The sequence below is a fragment of the Phocoena sinus genome, chromosome X (genome assembly GCF_008692025.1).
Source record: "Phocoena sinus isolate mPhoSin1 chromosome X, mPhoSin1.pri, whole genome shotgun sequence".
Taxonomy (NCBI): domain Eukaryota; kingdom Metazoa; phylum Chordata; class Mammalia; order Artiodactyla; family Phocoenidae; genus Phocoena; species Phocoena sinus.
In genome coordinates, this window is record NC_045784.1 from 112,655,933 (window position 1) to 112,676,115 (window position 20,183).

Consider the following 20,183-nt stretch of genomic DNA (forward strand, 5'->3'; position numbering starts at 1 on the left):
TGGACTAGCTCTACATTTCGTTAATGATAAATATATTTTTATCACCAAAAGCCTTACTGAAACCTTTATGCTAACTTGTTATTAAAACTGTAGGCATTTTAGAGTATCAGACAAATCTCCAAAGAAAACTCCAAACTCCAAATGCACTGTGTATTTAAATAAAGTGGGGTTTTTTTTTTTAACCAAGTGATTCTTTATTAGGCCAAGTTGCTGTTTGTTTTTGTTCTGACATAAAAGCAAGCAATTTATTGATATAAATTCTTTCTCTTTTAAAAATAAAGATCTATTCTGCCTGGCCTGATTATTTACCAAATATATTAAGTTTCATCCAAAATATATTTCAGAGATGTGAACAGAACTGACAATGCTCTAGATGAAACTACCGAGACTACTTTTTTAAAGAATATGTTTAAAAATGATCCTCTCTCAGTCTTACTTAGTAAATATAGCAACCTTGTTAAACTCACCTTCTGCTTTCAGTGAGCAGTTAATATTTGATGATGATGAAACTGTTCCTGGTATTTAAAGAACTAAACAAGGCGATCCACAAACAATGTAACTAGAAATGGGGTTGTTTAAAGAAGATAAAATGATAAATGGAAGTTTTACGTTTTAAAATAAATCAATCCCTCAACCATAAATGTCTCATATCTTTACAGAGAAGAAGTTGAAATATGACCCCTGCCAAAGAATGCCTATCTCCAAATCTAAAACAAAGTAAAGCAAAGGACAGCGAAAGTTAATTAGTTTTAAAAATCTATTAATTGTTCTCCGCAAGTCAGTTTAAGCAGCTAGAAGAGTTAGTGGGTGAACAGTGCACTTGTAAGGATGCAGTGTTTCTTAAAACCATAAACCCTCTATATTAAGTACAACAAGGTTTCTAAGGTCTAGTCACTGCCTTTTAATTAGTGGAATCCTTATTCTGGTGAGGGGAAAAATAAAACAAATCCCTAGCTTCATTGTGCCTTCCCTGAAAATCAGAATAAAATTAGAAAACTTCAGAAAACATGTCTTTCTGAAAAAAAAAGAGCCCAGTTTACATGTCTCTTATACAAGGTAAATCAAATTCCATTCTAGAAAAATATTTGATCAAGTGATACAGAGAAATAAACTAGGCCATATAAAACATCAGTGTGCCAATATTTCAGTTATTTTTCTACTAAAGATAACTGGAGCATTTAACCATTTTTGTTTTGTTTCATGTTTTACAGACTCTAGTATATAAGGTCAAATGACCCTTCAGATGTGAACTAATTCTGACCATTTATGAGTGGGCTACAAAATAACTGTATCTACAGGTTTAGCTCATGTAACTTGGCATGTGATGATTGTTGACACACATTTAGAGACCACGTTGAGGCCCTTGTAAAATTATATTTTCCATTAATATCATGAAAGTAGTCATAATGACACAACTCATTTGAGGGATTTATTGAACACTGTGGTCAGGTTTGCATTTTTTTTTCACATCATGACCACCTGAATAATAATAACAACTGACTTTATAGTAGGTATATTTACCATGTGCCAGACACTGTTCAAAGTGCTTTACGTGCATTACCTCATATAGTCTTCACAATATAACCCTAGGAAGTCAGTGTTTTACTGAAGAACTGAGGCACAGAGATGTGAAGAAACACGCTCAAGGTAACAGAACAAATGTCGCAGAGCTGTGATTTGAACCCAGATGGACTGAGTCTGCAGCTCACATTCCTAACCAGTACACTAATGCCTCACAACACCATGGTGTGCTAAACTGAGGAATGAGCTCGTTCAAATATTTCTAATGGTTGGGTAACTATTTTCCTTCTAAGATTATAATAAAGATTGCATACCAACTGGCCGTTAGGTATGTCCAGAAACTATTTAATAGATAAATGTATGTCAAGTGGGATGTTTTGTTAAGTACCTGGGGATCTTAGGTGACTTGAAAATGAATAAGACAAGATAACTGAGTGTCCAATGTTTTTTACACCACATCCACCTGAATAACTTTACTGTGTATTTACCATGTGCTGGGCACTGTTCAAAGTGCTTTAAACGGATTATAAGTCTTTCATCCTAACCAAAGCAGAACAATTAGTACATATATCTCATCTCTTAGCACAGCTTTTTAGCAAATGTCTGCATGATAGAATTTTGCCAGTTGGTCTGGGAGAAGCAGTGTCCTGGAATCAGGAGTCGGGTTATAAGAGCTTAAGCACAAATGACCATGGCCTGACAAAAGTAACAGTCCTGCAAAACCCCATGGACATAGAGAACAGATGGAAGTGGGGCTCAATGAAAGGGTTGGTTGTGTGCCTTTTTGTGACTACTATTATTACCACTCTAAAAGAAGAATCTTAAAAAAAAAAAAAACCACCACAGCAGTGCCATTTAGAAGCAGGTTTACTCAGACCATAAATGTCTGGGTGCTGTAGGTTCAACACTATGACAAAGCAGAGAAAATCCCAAACGATGACAAAAGATCAACCTTATCACAAAGAAGTACAAAGTGTTCTTCTGAAGCATTTCATTCCACAAAGAACAGACAAATAAGGATTCACACACACCACACATACCACCTCACAAAAGACTACGCCACCAAAAGCTCAGTTTTAGTGGGGATTTGACTTAAATGACTAGAGAATGTATAAAAATATATAAACTTATACATGGGTGCATGTATAAAACACATGCACCCCATGTGCAACATGGGGTGATGATTTGTGGGCCTGGGAACTAGGATTTGACTTTTTCAGTGCTTCAACTCTGCCTGTGAGCAAGTTATGTTTATTTATTTTCTTTTCTATATTGTCAATTTATTTTTGGTTAAGTAAACATTATTCACAAAATAAGACTAAAGACTTCAAATGCAAATCAACATGTAAATGCATCAGGTAAACATATAAACATGATGTAAACATATCAACTCTATTCACTCTAACTTAGCATTTAGGTTTTTCCACAGCTTTTAAAAGACAAAATATTCTAGGTATTTGCTGATGATGTAGTAGGGAACCTAGATCTCATATAAGTGACTAGACAATTGAACGTGTAGAATCCAAAAGGGTACTTATACTTTTAAAGACAATTTGATGGGGAAAATAATAATGATAAATAAATCCAATGTTGAAATGAATCAGCTGTTTGGAATCAGGTTGCAGGCAGTTCATACTCTGACTTCTAACACATTTATTCTGAGACAAATCTAAATTTTTAATATGAATGCAGTATTTTACTAAATATGAATGCAGCATTTTATTAGGAAGAGGGCTAAACTGGGATTTAAGTGTCCTGCATTCTAATTACCTTTAGATCATGGCTAAATTATTTTCCAATTCTGTTAATCAGTTTTTCTAGGAATAATTCCTGCCCCTACATACTTCATAAGTACTTTGAAAGAATAAAGGGAAAAAGTGAAATTTAGTATGCTTTGGAAGTAAAATCAGTAAAAAAAAATACTTATTTTCTTTATTAGTTAGTTAGAACTAAAATTGTTGCTGTGAATTAAGTATAAAAAATTCAATAGACTACAAATTATGTTTTACCATTTTACCTCCCCACAGAAGATAATGCATTATTATATGACGAATCCTTGATTTTGTGAGTAATATAAATTATCATGTGCCTAGAGAGGGAATTTATATACAATGTTAGAAAACCAAGGACACTTCTCTTCTTAGAACCAGATATTGTTACAGTTGCTGCTCCCACAACTCAGTAGTAATGGTAGGTGAAAGAGCAGAGGATAAAGAAGCAGATCCAAGCTTTAATCTTATCCTTGCAAATAACTGAAAAGAGAAAGGAATTATTGCTCCCTTTACAATTGGCAATAAGCCAGTGCCTACTTAGAAGACCAGTTTACCTAGTCAAGAGGCACTTCTCTACCATCACAAGCTTCTTACTTTAAGATCTCACATAATGAAAATTCACTTTAGAATCATAATGAATAAAACATTCAAAGTAATCTCTATCATATGAAAAACTTGGGAGCATCACATTTTTTGGTTGGTACTTTTTATATTTTAATTTTGCCAAAACTGCTGTTATATTTTATTTATAACACATATTAAAAGGATATAAAGAAATCAAGCAAGTCATTTTTTTCCTGGTAAGTTAGGAGGATAAAGCAAAACAAGCTTTAGGCTATAAGAGAAGATGTTAATGGTGCTTAAAATACTAACAAGTAATTAATTATAGCAAAGGGATTTTGAATATTATTTATATAAGTTGGTAAAATAATAATGAATCTCATTATAAAACTGTTTCTAACTATTTGAACAGATTTTCATTTTTCTTATTTTTCATCTCAACAGGCCCAACTGCTTAGAAGCCAAGATTGACTCATATAAATGTGAAACATGTTGGAACATATATACTTATACATTGAATACTCTTATTGTACTGAAAATTATATTGAATGCATATTTCTATTGTAAAGAACTAATAATAAATATATATTATATACAAATATATATTATTTATGTTATATACATATATAAGCCCTTTTTGTCCCCACACTTGCTGCATATAAAACTTTGAAAGTCCACTTGTGGCAGCTAGTAACACCTACAATAGACCTTTTGGGGTATAAAAAAGTCACTAATCCTTCCAAAGGGTTACAAGAGACAAGTGATTAAAATAATCTTTTTCTTCTTGGTTTCACACATTTACACACCAATGTTATTCTTGTCCAGCTACCTGTGATGAGATGTTCAATGGGAAGTTTCTATGTGCTCCACAAAAACAGGGTTTCTGTGGTAAAAGAATTTTGAGAAATGTTGAGTGTAACAGAAGTAAACTGCTCTTTCGTGCAGTACGTCTCAGAGCCTTATCTCAGCTAATAAGCACTGTGGTGCTCCCTAGGGAGAGAAATATAATAAGTTTCCCAAAGATATATAAGTCTTCCAGAACAGATGTCATTTTCTTTCCACCAGATCTGAGTATAAACAATAAGCCAGAGTGCTGAGAATTCTGAAACTGAGAAACATTATCTTTAGTTGATACTCTCTTGGACTGTTAGGGTTTTCTCTAAACCAGTGGTCCTCAAACTTGAGTGTTCATCAGAATCACCAGGAGGGCTTTGTAAAACACAGACTGTCAGATTCACCTTCAAAGTTTCTGATTCAGCAGTTCTGGGTAGGGCCCAAGAATTTGCATTTCTAACAAGTACCCAGGTGAAGGTGGGGCTGCTAGTCAGCCAACAACACTTTCCCAACACTGTGGGAATGGCTGTCTTATGGAACAATAGATTTAGCTATTTACTAAGCATTTTCTTATGTCGCTGATAATCAGTTTCTAAAAGGTCATATAGACGGGGTTTTGATATCTTAATTCCACATCTCTGACCTCAGTAATGATGTTAGCAGTCGTATAAAAGAAGGCCAGTCCAGGTCACACAAAAAAAGGATTGGACCTCTCAAGATTCTATTCTACTACTCCTAGAAAACACATTCATTTTCTGTTTACAAAGTAGTGCTATTAGTTATAAAGGTAAGTATATAAGAGCTCTGTATTACATGTTGCCTATGTTTGCTCTACAAATCTCCCCAGAGTGTTTTTCAAAATGTTTGCTACATACCCAAATTTAAGCAGATAAAGGATTTTCTAGTAAACTCTCCTCGGCTCTCTAATAAATTAATACCTTTACTCACTGCAGGAACCACACTCATTTGAAAGTACTACCTCTTCTCCTCACCCCCAAAAAAGATATCTGGAAAAAAGACAAGCTCAAAGGAGGGAAATACTTTTCACATCAAATAAGCAAACAACCCAATGTTGACCACAGCATTTCAACATGGATAACCAAAAGGTGAAGTATTGATAGACTCCCAAACCTCAAAGCAAGCACCAAATACAAAGTTCATCCGTTGTACCCTGCAGTGATGCAGTAAGGAAACAGGACATCCCATACAACACTTTGTCCTTTTCATTGTGAAGAAAATAAATACCTGGCTAAGGAGTTCCAAGTATTTGTTATCATTTCCTTTCTGATTAAGAATAGTCTCAGCAGTACTCGGTTTACTTCTATCACTGGCAGTCTATTTAAATCTGAAGCCCCCAGTTTGCAATACCATAATGCTTGCAATACATTGGCACGTCTAAATGAAAAACACTCAAATAGCTTAATAAGCTGTAAATAAGAAATTCAGAAATAGAATTAGCCCCTTCCCTTGCCCTCTCACTAGGTATACAACTCCATTCTTCCACAAGGGCTTGGAAACAACTTACAGGAAAGACACACTTCCAAAAACAGCATTATCATGGGCCTAAAGAGTAAGAGTGATATAATGGGGAAGGTGGTGATAATTACATCAAAAACTTCAAAAATCTAGATAAGGTTAATCGCTTCAGCTGGGCCCTAAATGTAGCTCTGCGCTTTCTGGCAACCACTGTAAAGAGGAAAATGTATTGAACTGCATTGTTCTTATTGCTTGATAAAAGAAAGTACACTGGTTAATAAGCACCTCTCTGTAAAAGAGACTGCTGGATACTATGGAAGACAATGAATAGGGCAGGGAACCTGCCCACAAGGAGTTTGCCTATCTTATCTCTTCTGCAACTGCAGAGGCCTGAGGACTATTGCTGAGAGGGGCTCTAGCACTTGACATTATGGGATAGAAATCAAAGGAAAACAGTGGGGTAGAAATCAAAGGTGACTAAACTAGAGGTCTAGAGGTGCTATTGAGGAGGAGGAGAAATTTGATGGGGAGAATGAGACGCCTCTGAGCCATAATTAATCACAGCTCTTCATCTTTGCTTCAAGGAAAGCCAAGGAGTTTATAATGTGTGATAAAAATGGCACAAATAATTCTCTCTCTGGCAGAGTCTCACTTTCTCTATCACCACCACCCCCTTCATTAGTATGTTATTTTATTCATTACACTTTCATTCTGGTTTCGCTTCAAATACATTATTATTGGAGCTGAAGTATTTCAGAATGAAAAGCTTTTCTCAAATAGGTGTCTCCGAATTTCTTCTTTTTTTCTCTACAATCTCTGGCATGGAAGTAATGTCATTTTTTTCCTTAAGTGTTTCTCTAGTGAGGAGAATAGGAGATTTGGGGGAGGAATAGTGAAATATGATTAAATACATTTTATCAGCAATATTTCGTAGATGGAATAAATGTCATGTGCCACCGGAGTGAGGCCTTGAGAATTTGGGAAGAGTGAAAGAGGGTCTTGGTTTTGTCTTAGCTGTCAGTTGCCTATTAAAATATGCAAGTCACAATTATGGATATTATTGTAAACTATTAATGACATCAGCTGAATGCTGCTAAATACTTAAAACCATTTTAAGTTTCCTTCTTTGTTGAAACATTTTTCTAAAATGGTCCAGGTACTTTTCTTATTTTTGAAGTAGAGTCAGTTGCCCAAACCTGAATCACATCTCAATTACTAAGGATTGCACCCAAGGCCTCAGGATGGCTGTCCTGAGAAACAGAAATCACTATGCCAAATGGAGATGAAGATGGAGAAGGTATAAGAGATTGAGCTGACTGCACAAATACCAAGGTACAGCTCATAAGCCTAGAAATCCTTTTTTAAATTCCATCTTGAAATTAGTTTCCCATTTCTTATTACTTTCCCATTTCTTTTAAAAAGCAGATTGCTAGGTAAGTTTATTTTAAAAAGTCAATGCACAGGCTCTCTCGCTAAGAATTTTTCTTTGCCTTTCTATGCTGAAACTCTTCAGACTTTTTAAATATCACTGTACATTCGAAGCAATCATTATTGATTAAACTTTAAATATATATTTTTACTGGATTAGGCAGTCACCTTTACACAAAACCCTTTTCTGCAGATTATGACCTGGTACTTGACTCAGAATGACCTTATTAGTGCTAATCATGCTTCCAAGAATACTTTTATTTGCAAGCTAGCCACTTGCTGTAAAATTCAATTTCAAACATTTTAAGGCAGAAAATGATGCTTGAATATTACTAGATTATCACACTAATTACTTTAAAATAATATGTAACAGTGGTCATTCAGTAAATTTTTTAAAAATCCACATAGAGGGTAAAAACACTCAAATGCTAAACTTGGAGAGTATCCAAGGCGTTTGGCCAATGAACATTTCTATAATGCCAAGGGACAGAATTAAATTCACAAAAATCAGCAATCTGTAGGCCATGAAATCTAGGTTAAAATGTGGTTGAGTGAGGAAAGTTGGCACATGGGTGTATACAATTTTCATTCATATTTAGGTAAAAACTGAACTGGAAGTAGAAGTACAGATGCAGGTGGAGAGATGACTAGGCACCTTGCATGGGAGCCCATATTGGTTCTCCCTCTGTCAAAGCCATTCAACAAGCTCATGTTTCATTCAGTGAAACACTTTTCAAGCTCCAATATGTACTATGTGTGCTAGGCACAAAAGCTGTGGTGGTGAACAAGACACCGTCTAATGTGAAACCAAAAAAAAGTATGACAAATCTTCATTTCAAATTCAATGAAATTGGATATTAAGGTGAACACAATAGCAGTAGGTGGAAGTAGTATTTCAACCAACCCCCTCTTACTTAACCATGTTGACTTGAGCAGCATCTCCACTCCATCACTGGCTTCTCCTTCCCATTGCCACCCCCTAATTCAAATTCTTATCATTTCATACCTTCAATATAAAGCTTTCTAAGCTTCAATAGCAGCTTTCTAAGAGGTCCCGCTGTGGCCAGTCTCTTTTGCTCTATTCATTCATCTTGCATAGGCTGATGATGCCACTTCTCTACTCAAAATTGTCAGATTCCTCAGCGCTACAAAATCAAGTTCAAGCTCCTCACTTCCTTTGAAGGCTACTCCTCTACCAACACAGGCTCTATGCTTCAGCCAGGCTGACTTAACACTCGACTCCCCAAATCCACACTACAGTTTTTTTCCCCTCTGTCTTGCTTAGGTTGTCCTTTCTGCTGAATGTCTTCCTGTCTCTCCTTCCAAGAATATCTCACACGGTACCTCTCCCATGACTACTTCTTTAACCACCACAGCTGGATATAATCCCAGCCCCTCCCTCCCCCCCTTGGACTCTTTTAGTGGTTCGTTTGTACCTGGCTTATGGCACATAACACAAGCAGCTTCACACTAAAAGGTCAGGCAGGGACCATATCTTCCATAACTTTGTATTCTGTGCAGTACTCAGCCCTGTGCCTAACAAGTAATAGTTTTCAATAAATGTTTGTTGAATGAATCATTTCTTTGGGGAATTGAATGTATATAGATAGAACTCTTAATGGATTTAACAGGACTTTCAGCATTAAATGACCCCTGACATTTATAAAATCCATGTAGTAAACCACAAGCAATAGTCCTGCAAATTGAGTACTGCTGCTTGCTCTTGTATGAAGAGAAACAGAGGTAGGTAGGATTCTCATGACTTCCTCAAGGCCACACAAGGAGCCTTGGTTAGAGCTGTTATTACAAGTCAGCATTTTCTATGTTTATGCCACTTGCTGATACCATGCTTCACATCAAGCATTTCCATGGTTACATCTGTTGTTCACCCAAGAAAGAGGCATTTATCAAGACTACCTCTAAGGCCTCTATGAAAAATAAGACAATATTCCAAAATATATACAATGGAATATTATTCAGCCATGAGAAAGAAGGAAATCCTGCCTTTTTTGGCAATATGCATATACCTTGAAGGCCAGACACAGAAAGACAAATACTGTACAATTTCACTGATATCAGGAATCTAAAAAAGCGAAACTCATAGAAACAGAGTAGAATGGAGGTTACCAGGGATTGGGGGTGGGGAAAATGGAGAGATGTGGTCGAAGGGTACAAACTTCCAATTATAAAGTGAATATGTTATGGTAATCTAAGATACAGCATCGTGACTATAGTGAACAAAACTGTATTATATACTTGACACTTGTTTAAGACAGTAAGTCTTAAACTGTTCTTACCACAAAAAGAGTAACTATGTGAGGTGGTCATCATTTCCCAATATATACTTGTATCAAATCATCACGTTGTACACTGTAAACTTACACAATGTTATATGTCAATTAAATCTCACTAAAGCTGGAAAAAATCCTTCCTCTAGTGGGGTACTAGCAGAATAAAAATGGACAATTAAAAAAATTTTTTTCAGTTACTTGGAAGTAAGTTAAGATTGAATTTGTTTCTATATAGAATGCTTTCCCGGCTAATAGAAAAAGCGAAATAACCAGGAAATGGCAAAAACAAACAAACAAAAAAAAACACCTCTAGAGATTATGTTTTTATACAAGTTGGAAAAAATTTAAGTTCGTTGAATAAAGTATGTGATAAATATAAACATTAACAACAGAAAAACAACTTCTGGGAGAGGTATTTAGCAAATGTTTTAAAACCACACAGAGTTCTTAAACATATTCAACGTTCTCAAATGGTTACTTCAGGGTTACTATTTTTTCATAAATAGGATGAACAATTTTAAGGCAATATGACAATGTGATCTTAAAACAATGTCATCTTAAAAATATAGTCTCCAAAATGTATTTGGAATGGAATAAGAGATGATTGATACTATAATGCTGCCTACTCAATGTACCTAGACACATATAAAAGATGGGTTAAGAGTTTAAAGTCACAAAGCACGTGACCGCCTGGAGGGGTGGGATAGGAGGGTGAGAGGGAGGGAGACGCAAGAGGGAAGAGATATGGGAACATATGTATATATATAACTGATTCATTTTGTTGTAAAGCAGAAACTAACACACCATTGTAAAGCAATTATACTCCAATAAAGATGTTAAAAAAAAAAGAGTTTAAAGTCACAGAGAAAAAGGTTTTCTGTTTGCATTTCTGCATCCTAGAGACAGAAATTAGAACCTTAGTACTATCTAGTTAGCTGGCAAATCATGGCTGACACATAGGATATCTCTTACTTAGTTCAGGAAATTTGCCATATTTAACACAGTTATATCACTGTGACTCTATGTTTTCAAGCTGTTGGATGGTTTTCAGTGTGGAAACTGCCTTCACCGTTTACCCACAAGAACATGTGTAGGAGCATATTTTCTACAAATTCCCAGTGGGTAAATAAAAATCTGAGTTTCAACAACAAAAAATATGTCCACTTACAATAGAAAAAGCAGTCCAATTGAAAGCATACATTGACATGTATGACATTGACAATGTATGACATCATACATTGACATGCCTATGACCAAGCAACAGCAAAAACCGATGGATCGTTTTGTCACATCTACTTCTGTAAGTAACAGAGTTTGACATGACACTAAGCCATATTATACAAGCTCATCAGGAATAATATTGGAAAAATAATTTACTCCAACTGTAGACAACATGGTTAAGTCCAAATAGTGGAGATGACTTACAAAACAAAAGGTCGTAGACCAAATGGAATCTTTTACTGACTTTTAAGAAAACAGTATCAAGAAAGACAGGAAAAAGCATGAATTAAACTTCTCATTATGTCTAGCAGTAAAACTTGACTTTGTGGTGAGAACTGAAGGCACAGAAATAAAAACATTGAAAACCTAAGCAGGGTTGCAAATCTGGATTAGACAGCAACAGCAACAAAACCCATAAATTTGGGGCTTCCTTGGTGGCGCAGTGGTTGAGAGTCCCCCTGCCAATGCAGGGGACACGGGTTCGTGCCCCGGTCCAGGAGGATCCCACATGCCGTGGAGCGGCTGGGCCCGTGAACCATGGCTGCTGAGCCTGCGCGTCCGGAGCCTGTGCTCCGCAACGGGAGAGGCCACAACATTGAGGGGCCCGCGTACCACAAAAAACCAAACCAAAACAAAACAAAACACATAAATTTAAGAAACCAAAGATTGATTACACAGTGGAGGAAATACAGAAAAAAAATGAAAAGATTATTTAGAGATAATGAGGAAAGAACAGATGGCCAGATGGCTAAAATTCCTCTGGAATATATACCCCTGTAGGTCAACAATCAAGCGGCCAGCTGAGATAGAGGAAAACAAGGCAAACCTGGGGACTTTACAATCAGAAACCTAATCTGTAAGGGCAAAAACAGCAGTGAGTAAATGATGTTCTATGAATAAAGTCATGTTCCTAGAAGAACTAATTGCTATTTCCAGATGCACAGAAGTACCTTGTATCCACATTTCACAAAAACGTGAAGTAAAGAAAAAAATAATATTTATAATGACTTCATATAGCTATGTGACATGAGAGAATTATTATATGATCAAGTAAGATCAGACATCTATTTCCATAACATGTAAAGAGCTTCTTCCACACAAAAGAGTTGACATATAGTAGACAGTTCTCAAACTTCAGATATTCAGATCTCTCGTACTAAATGGGGTTCCTGTGACAAAGGGTCCATCTTAATGGTACCAAATTTTGGTTGAAGAATACATCCCTGGCCATATCACAAGTCCTTTCTTACCAGGTAGCCAATTGCAGCCTTGGCTGCAAGGGGGAGAGAGAAATGATCTTGAGCTATGCTTCCATAAAACAACATTTTAAATTCATTGGATTAGATTCCAAATTCTTTTACAAAACTGTATTTGACCCATAACAAGGCTGAGCTGCTACTGCAATATTTTCAGTTAATCTGTGACAGGTACCTCCCTAGCTGGCCAGGACTTTGTACTAATGAGTATATCTATAACAGCATCAGACATCAAAGAGTTTCATGCAGTGAAGATATACATGATCCACAGCCCGTTACAATCCCTGACTCTGGCTAGCTAACTCAGCAATACAGGGTGTGAAGAAAAGGATGGACGAGGGAGTAGAGACAGCTCAGTGTTCTGACTCTTGGTGATTAAACAAAGCTTAGTATCACTAAGTTAGATAACATGGTCTAAAAATAAAAACACCCTGCCTCACTTCCTCCTTCTTTTCAAAATTAATAGCCCAAATGACTGTCAGAGAACTAAATACGAAACTTTAATTAAAGTCTTCATCTAAACACAATGTCATGAAACAATAAATGAGGGAGAGATTAGGAAGGGGAAAGTTGACTTTTTCCCCCTTTTGAAATAACAGAAAGTGAAGGAGAAACACAAAACGTTGAAAACAGGGCATCCCAAAGTCATGTGGGACAGTCTGATGTGATAAGCACTGGATGCTTTTGGTTTAGTAAAACAATAGCCCAGTGCTTGCTTCGACAGCACATATTCTAAAATTGGAAAGATACAGAGAAGACTAGCATGGCTCCCGCACACGGATGACACGAAAATTCGTGACGCGTTCCATATTTTTGAGCAGTATGTTTCTTCTCTTAGAATTAAACGAATGCTGCAAAGATCAAAAACAAACAAAACACAATAAGCCCAAATGATGTTTTCTCCATCTCCTTCTTCACCACAGGAAAAAAGACTGAAATGATTGGAAGAACACTGGAGTTCTCAGGATCTTTTGATAACTGCTTATGTGACATTGGACAAGGGACTCTCCCTCACTGGATCTCCAGTTTCCTATTTGTAAATGGTGACAATCTGAAATGAATGTTCTACACTCAAAATTTTTGATTTGCTAGGTTTGTGAAGCGCTGTTATGGGTATGAGTGCTTTCTTAACTATTTAAATTATCCCACCCATCTAGTTAGTTGAGGTTAGTTCCAAGACCAGCCACTCCATGGATTTCAGAGTTTTCTCATTACCACACCCAAAGTTTAAAAAAGAGAAGAAAGAAAAAGTAAAAGAAACATTAGGACTTTCCTGGTGGCACAGTGGTTAAGAATCCGCCTGCCAATGCAGGGGACACAGGTTCAAGCCCTGGTCTGGGAAGATCCCATATGCTGTGAAGCATATAAGCCCGTGCGCCACAACTACTTAGCTTGCGCTCCAGAGACCGCGAGCCACAACTACTGAAGCCCGTGCTCCGCAACAAGAGAAGCCACAGCAATGAGAAGACCGCGCATCGCAACCAAGAGTAGCCCCCGCTCGCCACAACTAGGGAGAGTCCGCACACAGCAACAAAGACCCAATGCAGCCCAAAATTAAATTAATTAATTAATTAATTTAAAAGATTTTTAAAAAGAAACAATAATACTCCACTGTATTTCAGAGCATCAAAAGACAGGAGATGCATGTGCAAGACTAAGAAAGTTCTTTTTAAAACATTTAACTTTGAAATAATTTTAGACTTACAGAGAAATTACAAAAATAGTACAGAGCGCCCCTGGAGACCCTTAACTCAGATTCCTGTAATGTCAATAACTTACATACCATACATAGCACAGTTATAAAAACCAGGAAATTATCTTTACTACAGTACCATTAAATAAACTAGAGACCTTATTTGAATTTCACCAATTTTTCCCCTTATGTCCTCTCTCTGCTCCAGTATCCAATCCAGGATCCTATATTGCATTTACTTGTCATGTTTATTTAGTCTCCTCCAATCTGTGACAGTTTCTCAGTCTTTCCTCATCTCTTGGTCCATTTTCTCCTCCCTCCCTTTCTTGATTGACAGTAGAGAAGTGTGTTACCCATCACTTCTAAGATGGACACTTCCACATTTTGACAGCTTGGATATTGGGATGATCCTTACCATCAATGGTATGTTGAGGAGATGTTGAATAAATGAAGAAGATATTTATCGATTTTCACAAGAGGAAAACTTTACAGCACAGAAACCCAGCAGACACCATCTTTTATCAGGTGATTAAGGTTAACATGAGAGAGGAGATACATCAACATCAAGTACTCTCGAATATGACGCACATCATTTCTATGGTTTTCTTGCCAAAAATGCATGACCTCAGTCAAATCATGAGAATGCATTTGACAAACCCAAATTGAGAGGCATTCTACAAAATAACTGACCAGTACTCATCCAAAGTTTCAGGGTCATGAAAGACAAGGAAAGGCTAAGGAACTGTCACAGATTGGAGGAGACTACATAAACATGACAAGTAAATGCAATGTGGGGTCCTGGAGCAGAGAAAGGACATTAGAGGGAAAATTGGTGAAATTCAAATAAGGTCTCTAGTTTACTTAATAGTATTGAACTAGAGTTATTTCCTGGTTTTGATAACTGTGCTATGTATGGTATGTAAGTTGTTGACATTACAGGAAGCTGGGTGAAGGGTATGCAGGAACTTCTTGTACTATTTTTGCAACTTTTCTGTAAGCCTAAAATTATTTCAAAATAAAAAGTTTAACAAGTGAGGCTGAGCTATCAATCAATATGTATTTCATTGGGTACTGACTGTAATTCCATTTTTCTTTCAAAAGAGATTTTTGAAATGTCCAAAATAGCATTGACTTTTACCAGTCAAAGATACATCCTTTTTAAGGTCAATAATAGAAGATAGAGATCCTTAAGTAAAATGTTATTTTCCTTGAGTCTCAGGATGACAGGGGCTGTCTATGTATCTTTACAATACAGGCAAACCCCTCTGATCAAGCTCATAAATGATTCTAAATCTTGCATAATTCAGCAACCCTTGGGATTATATTGCTAGGAGTCTTCTGCTCCCAGTAAGTTTTCCCTTAGCAAGCAGGGATGAGATAAATATTCACTCAAAAATAATCAAATTTTAAACTGGTGAAAACTGCTGTGACTAGTGATACTAGTACAGAATATACTGGTAACTCAGGACAAATTGACCTACAAGGATAGATTCACACCCATACGTCTATAAAACAAGTTTCACTTGCCAAAATATTATTATGCTTGCGATCATATGTGATGTTTGAAGACATAGTATGGGGCTGTTTTGTGTGTTTTCCTCACCCAGTCCTCTGACTATGCCTGCTGCTAAGGCCCTTGCCAGGAGATTTTTGTCACAAAACTACCCAAGGTGGTGAGTGCAGTGGGCAGATGTGATGGGTGTTGATCTTTCATAATTAAATAATGACAGCATTTATATCCTCCCTAGATAACAAGTGGCAGGTATCACAGTGCTTCAAGTATGGAGAAGAAGGTTTAAGACACATGAAATTGCTGAAGCAGAATACATGAAGACAATATTGGCTATGAAAACAATCACAGATTCTAGTATTTTCAGTATTTTCTAGTATTTTCAGTAATGATCTTTTGTTAAAGTCAAGGGACAGTCGCTAAAAATACCAACCTAGATCAATTGCAAACTGTAATATCAAGAAATTGGCACAGAATGGGTTAAGCAATACTTTGGAGAGAAATTCTGAAAAAAATTGTGCCAAGCCGACTAGGCAATTGAGTCACAAAACAGCTGTATATCAACATGATGCGAGACTCTTTTACGTAGCTGGAAATTAATCTATGGGCTGTGCTATCTAGATCTCTATCTGAAGATGGTGCAAACTTCATCACTGAACACTCAACATTCATGGAGTGATGGGCACAGCACTTCAGCACAATGCACAATTAGCCATCAAGCTTGCCCTCCTTATTTTCATAACATTCCCTCATTATGAGGTGAGTATAGGATATTGTTAACTATTGTGCCTATTATGAAGGCAAAGAACCATCACCATCTGGTAGAGTACCTAGCGCTAATGGAATCCTTATAAAAACAACAAAAACAAAAGCAGCTGCCCAAAACTCATCAAGTGATTGCTTGTTATTTAACCACTCATGGAAGAAGAAACAGTGCACAGATACATTTCAAAAGTGTTTCAATCACAGAAACTCAAAGTGGGTAGCAAATGCTGCAATAACCATCGAGGTATGTTATTTTGTTATTTGTGTATTATAGATATGATAGTAGTACAACCCACGTAGGTCAACTATTGTCAACTTGGTATAGTTTTCATGCTTATCATGGATAAGGAATAATATAAGAGAACTACAAAGCTTTTATGCAGACGTGGAACTGTGATGCATGTGCTATCTAAATGACTAATTAATTGTTTGAAAGGCACTGTATGTTTCAAATACTAAGATTTTCATTAAAATTTGAGAATGTAAGGATTATGTAAATCATCTTTATCTTGTGCGACTGGTCATCAAGATTTTAACATATCAAAAATTATTTTAAAAACACTGGATATACTGAGTAGACAGTGTATTTAAATAATTAAGTGGCTTATTACTATTCATTGGCCATTATCTATGTAGTCTCTGAATTAAACATTTTCCAAGCTTTAAAGTGGTAGTGCAGTATGCATTTTGTTAACAATCATGTTCCATATTACTTTTCTTCAAAATGTTTCCATTATGGCATTCTTTTGCCTTTAAATGGGAGAACTGATCTGAAGTATATCAATGATTAGTAATATCACACATCTCTTTCCGCCAGACACCTGAAAAGACAGAATTTACAAAGCCTGCAAGGAACTCTATATCTAAGAGTAAGCCATAAAAATAGTGATACTTAGCTTGAAGAACTAACATCACACTCATGGCAACTGGATGTGGGCATGTCCATTTGAAACATGAATGTGTAGTTTTAGATAATAAAACCCTAACTAAATAGAACTGTTTTGAAGAACTCCTAAAATAAGCACCTTAGTTAATAGTAAGAAGATAACTTTTCATTTAATTCACTTTTTTTTGGGGGGGGCACGTTATGTGGCTTGCAGGATCTTCCCCAACCAGGGACTAAACCCGGGGCCATGCAGTCAAAGCACCGATTCCTAACCACTGGACTGCCAGGGAAGTCCTTAATTCACTTTTATAGTGATACATGGCTTTTCATTTATGTTATCTCATTGGAATCTCCACAATATTCATGGAAGTTAGGTAGAGAAGAATTACCCATGCATTACAGATGAAGCAACTCAAGCTCTGTCAGATTAAGTAGCTAAAGTCAAAAACAGTAGTGGGGCTGGGACTCCTGAAACAAGATTTGTAAAGTGACTAGTGCAGTGCTGGACACTCTATACGAACTGGCTAAAAGACATCTCCTTTTGTCCCTCTTGAACTAGTCCAGAGCTCTTTTCCATTTAAGGCACTGCACAGTCCTTGATTTAAGTAATACACAGAAGATTTAAATAATACATAAAATAATTGTAGATGAAACCTGAATGAAAATGAAATGAAGAAAACAGAATAAGCCCTTTAGTCATAATATCTGCTACAAAAAAGAGCAATTCAGACATTTTCAATGTTAGGAATTGCCATTATCTTTATAACTAGTTCCCATTCTTGAACTGGAATGGTCTGCAACAAAAACTAGCAACCACGAAATAAGCAAAAGTAACTACTTAAGTAGGATATCATGATAAAATGTTTTCTGAATAAATGATCACACGAAGGAATGCATCTCTATTAGCCAAAGCAGCCATAAATAAAAATGTGAACGAGGTAAAATAGGTCATGGTGAGGATAAAACAATATCAAGAAATTGAGGCTTCGTCGGGCAAGATGGCGTAAGAGTTAGACGTGGAGATCACCTTCTTCCCCACAGATACACGAGAAATACATCTACACGTGGAACAACTCCTACAGAACACCTACTGAACGCTGGCAGAAGACCTCAGACCTCCCAAAAGGCAAGAAACCCCCCACGTACCTGGGTAGGGCAAAAGAAAAAATAATAAACAGAGACAAAAGGATAGGGAAGGGACCTGCACCAGTGGGAGGGAGCCATGAAGGAGGAAAGGTTTCCACACACTAGGAAGCCCCTTCACGGGTGGAGACTGTGGGTGGCAAAGGGGGAAAGCTTCGGAGCCGCAGAGGAGAGCACAGCAACAGGGGTGCGGAGGGCAAAGCGGAGAGATTCCCGCACAGAGGATCGGTGCCAACCGGCACTCACCAGCCCGAGAGGCTTGTCTGCTCACCCGCCGGGGCAGGCGGGGCTGGGAGCTGAGGCTTGGGCTTTGGTCAGAGCGCAGGGAGAGGACTGGGGTTGGCGGCATGAACACAGCCTGCACGGTGTTAGTGCACCACGCCTAGCTGGGGAGGGAGTCCGGGAAAAAGTCTGGACCTGCCGACGAGGCAAGAGACTTTTTCTTCCCACGTTGTTTCCTGGTGCGCGAGGAGAGGGGATTAAGAACGCTGCTTTAAGGAGCTCCAGAGACGGGCGCGAGCCGCAGCTAAAAGCGCGGACCACAGAGACGGGCACGAGACGCTAAGGCTGATGCTGCCACCACCAAGAAGCCTGTGTAAGGGCACAGGTCACTAACCACACCCCCCTTCCGGGGAGCCTGTGCAGCCCGCCACTGCCAGGGTCCCGGGATCCAGGGACAACTTCCCCGGGAGAACGCATGGCACGCCTCAGTCTGGTACAATGTCACGCTGGCCTCTGCCACCGCAGGCTCGCCCCGCAGTACGTGCCCCTTCCTCCCCACGGCCTGAGTGAGCCAGAGACCCCAAATCAGCGGCTCCTTTAACCCCGTTCTGTCCGAGCAAAGAACAGACACCCTCCAGCGACCTACACGCAGAGGCAGGGCCAAATCCAAAGCTGAGCCCCTGGGAGCTGTGAGAACAAAGAAGAGAAAGGGAAATCTCTCCCAGCAGCCTCAGGAGCAGCGGATTAACTCTCCACAGTCAACTTGATGTACCCTGCATCTGTGGAATACATGAATAGACAACGAATCATCCCAAATTAAGGAGGTGGACTTTGAGAGCAAGAGTTATGATTTTTCCCCCTTTTCCTCTTTTTGTGAGTGTGTAGGTGTATGCTTCTGTGTGAGATTTTGTCTGTATAGCTTTGCTTCCACCATTTGTCCAAGGGTTCTATCCATCCGGTTTAAAAAAATTTTTTTTTCTTGATAATTACCTTTTATTTTAATAACTTTATTTTACTTTATATTCGTTCTTTCTTTCCTTCCTTCCCTCCTTTAGACAACGAATCATCCCAAATTAAGGAGGTGAACTTTGAGAGCTAGATTTATGATTTTTTCCCCTTTTCCTCTTTTTGTGAGTGTGTATGTGTATGCTTCTGTGTGAGATTTTGTCTGTATAGCTTTGCTTCCACCATTTGTCCTAGGGTTCTATACGTCCGTTTTATTTTTGTTTTTCTCTTAATTTTTTTTATTTTAATAACTTTATTATAGTTTATCTTACTTTATTTTACCTTATCTTCTTTCTTTTTTTCCTTCCTTCCCTCCTTCCTTCCTCCCTCCCTCTCTCCATCCTTTCTTGCTTTCTTTCTTTCTACTTCTACTAATACTTTCTTTCTAATTTTTCTCCCTTTTATTCTGAGCCGTGTGGATGAAAGGATCTTAGTGCTGCAGCCAGGAGTCAGTGCTGTGCCTCTGAGGTGGGAAAGCCAACTTCAGGACACTGGTCCACAAGAGACCTCCCAGCTCCACATAATATCAAACGGCGAAAATCTCCCAGAGATCTCCATCTCAACACCAGCACCAAGCTTCACTCAACGACCAGCAAGCT

General features: G+C 37.7%; 1 protein-coding gene and 1 non-coding gene across 9 annotated transcripts in view; one reads left to right on the forward strand and one right to left on the reverse strand.

The window, feature by feature from the left end:
- Positions 1–20,183, reverse strand: part of MBNL3 (muscleblind like splicing regulator 3) — a 128,506-nt gene that overhangs the window by 42,491 nt on the left and 65,832 nt on the right. The window lies entirely within an intron of this gene.
- Positions 13,069–13,175, forward strand: LOC116748232. The gene has a single exon (XR_004348242.1). It is a non-coding gene; the product is annotated as a U6 spliceosomal RNA (small nuclear RNA).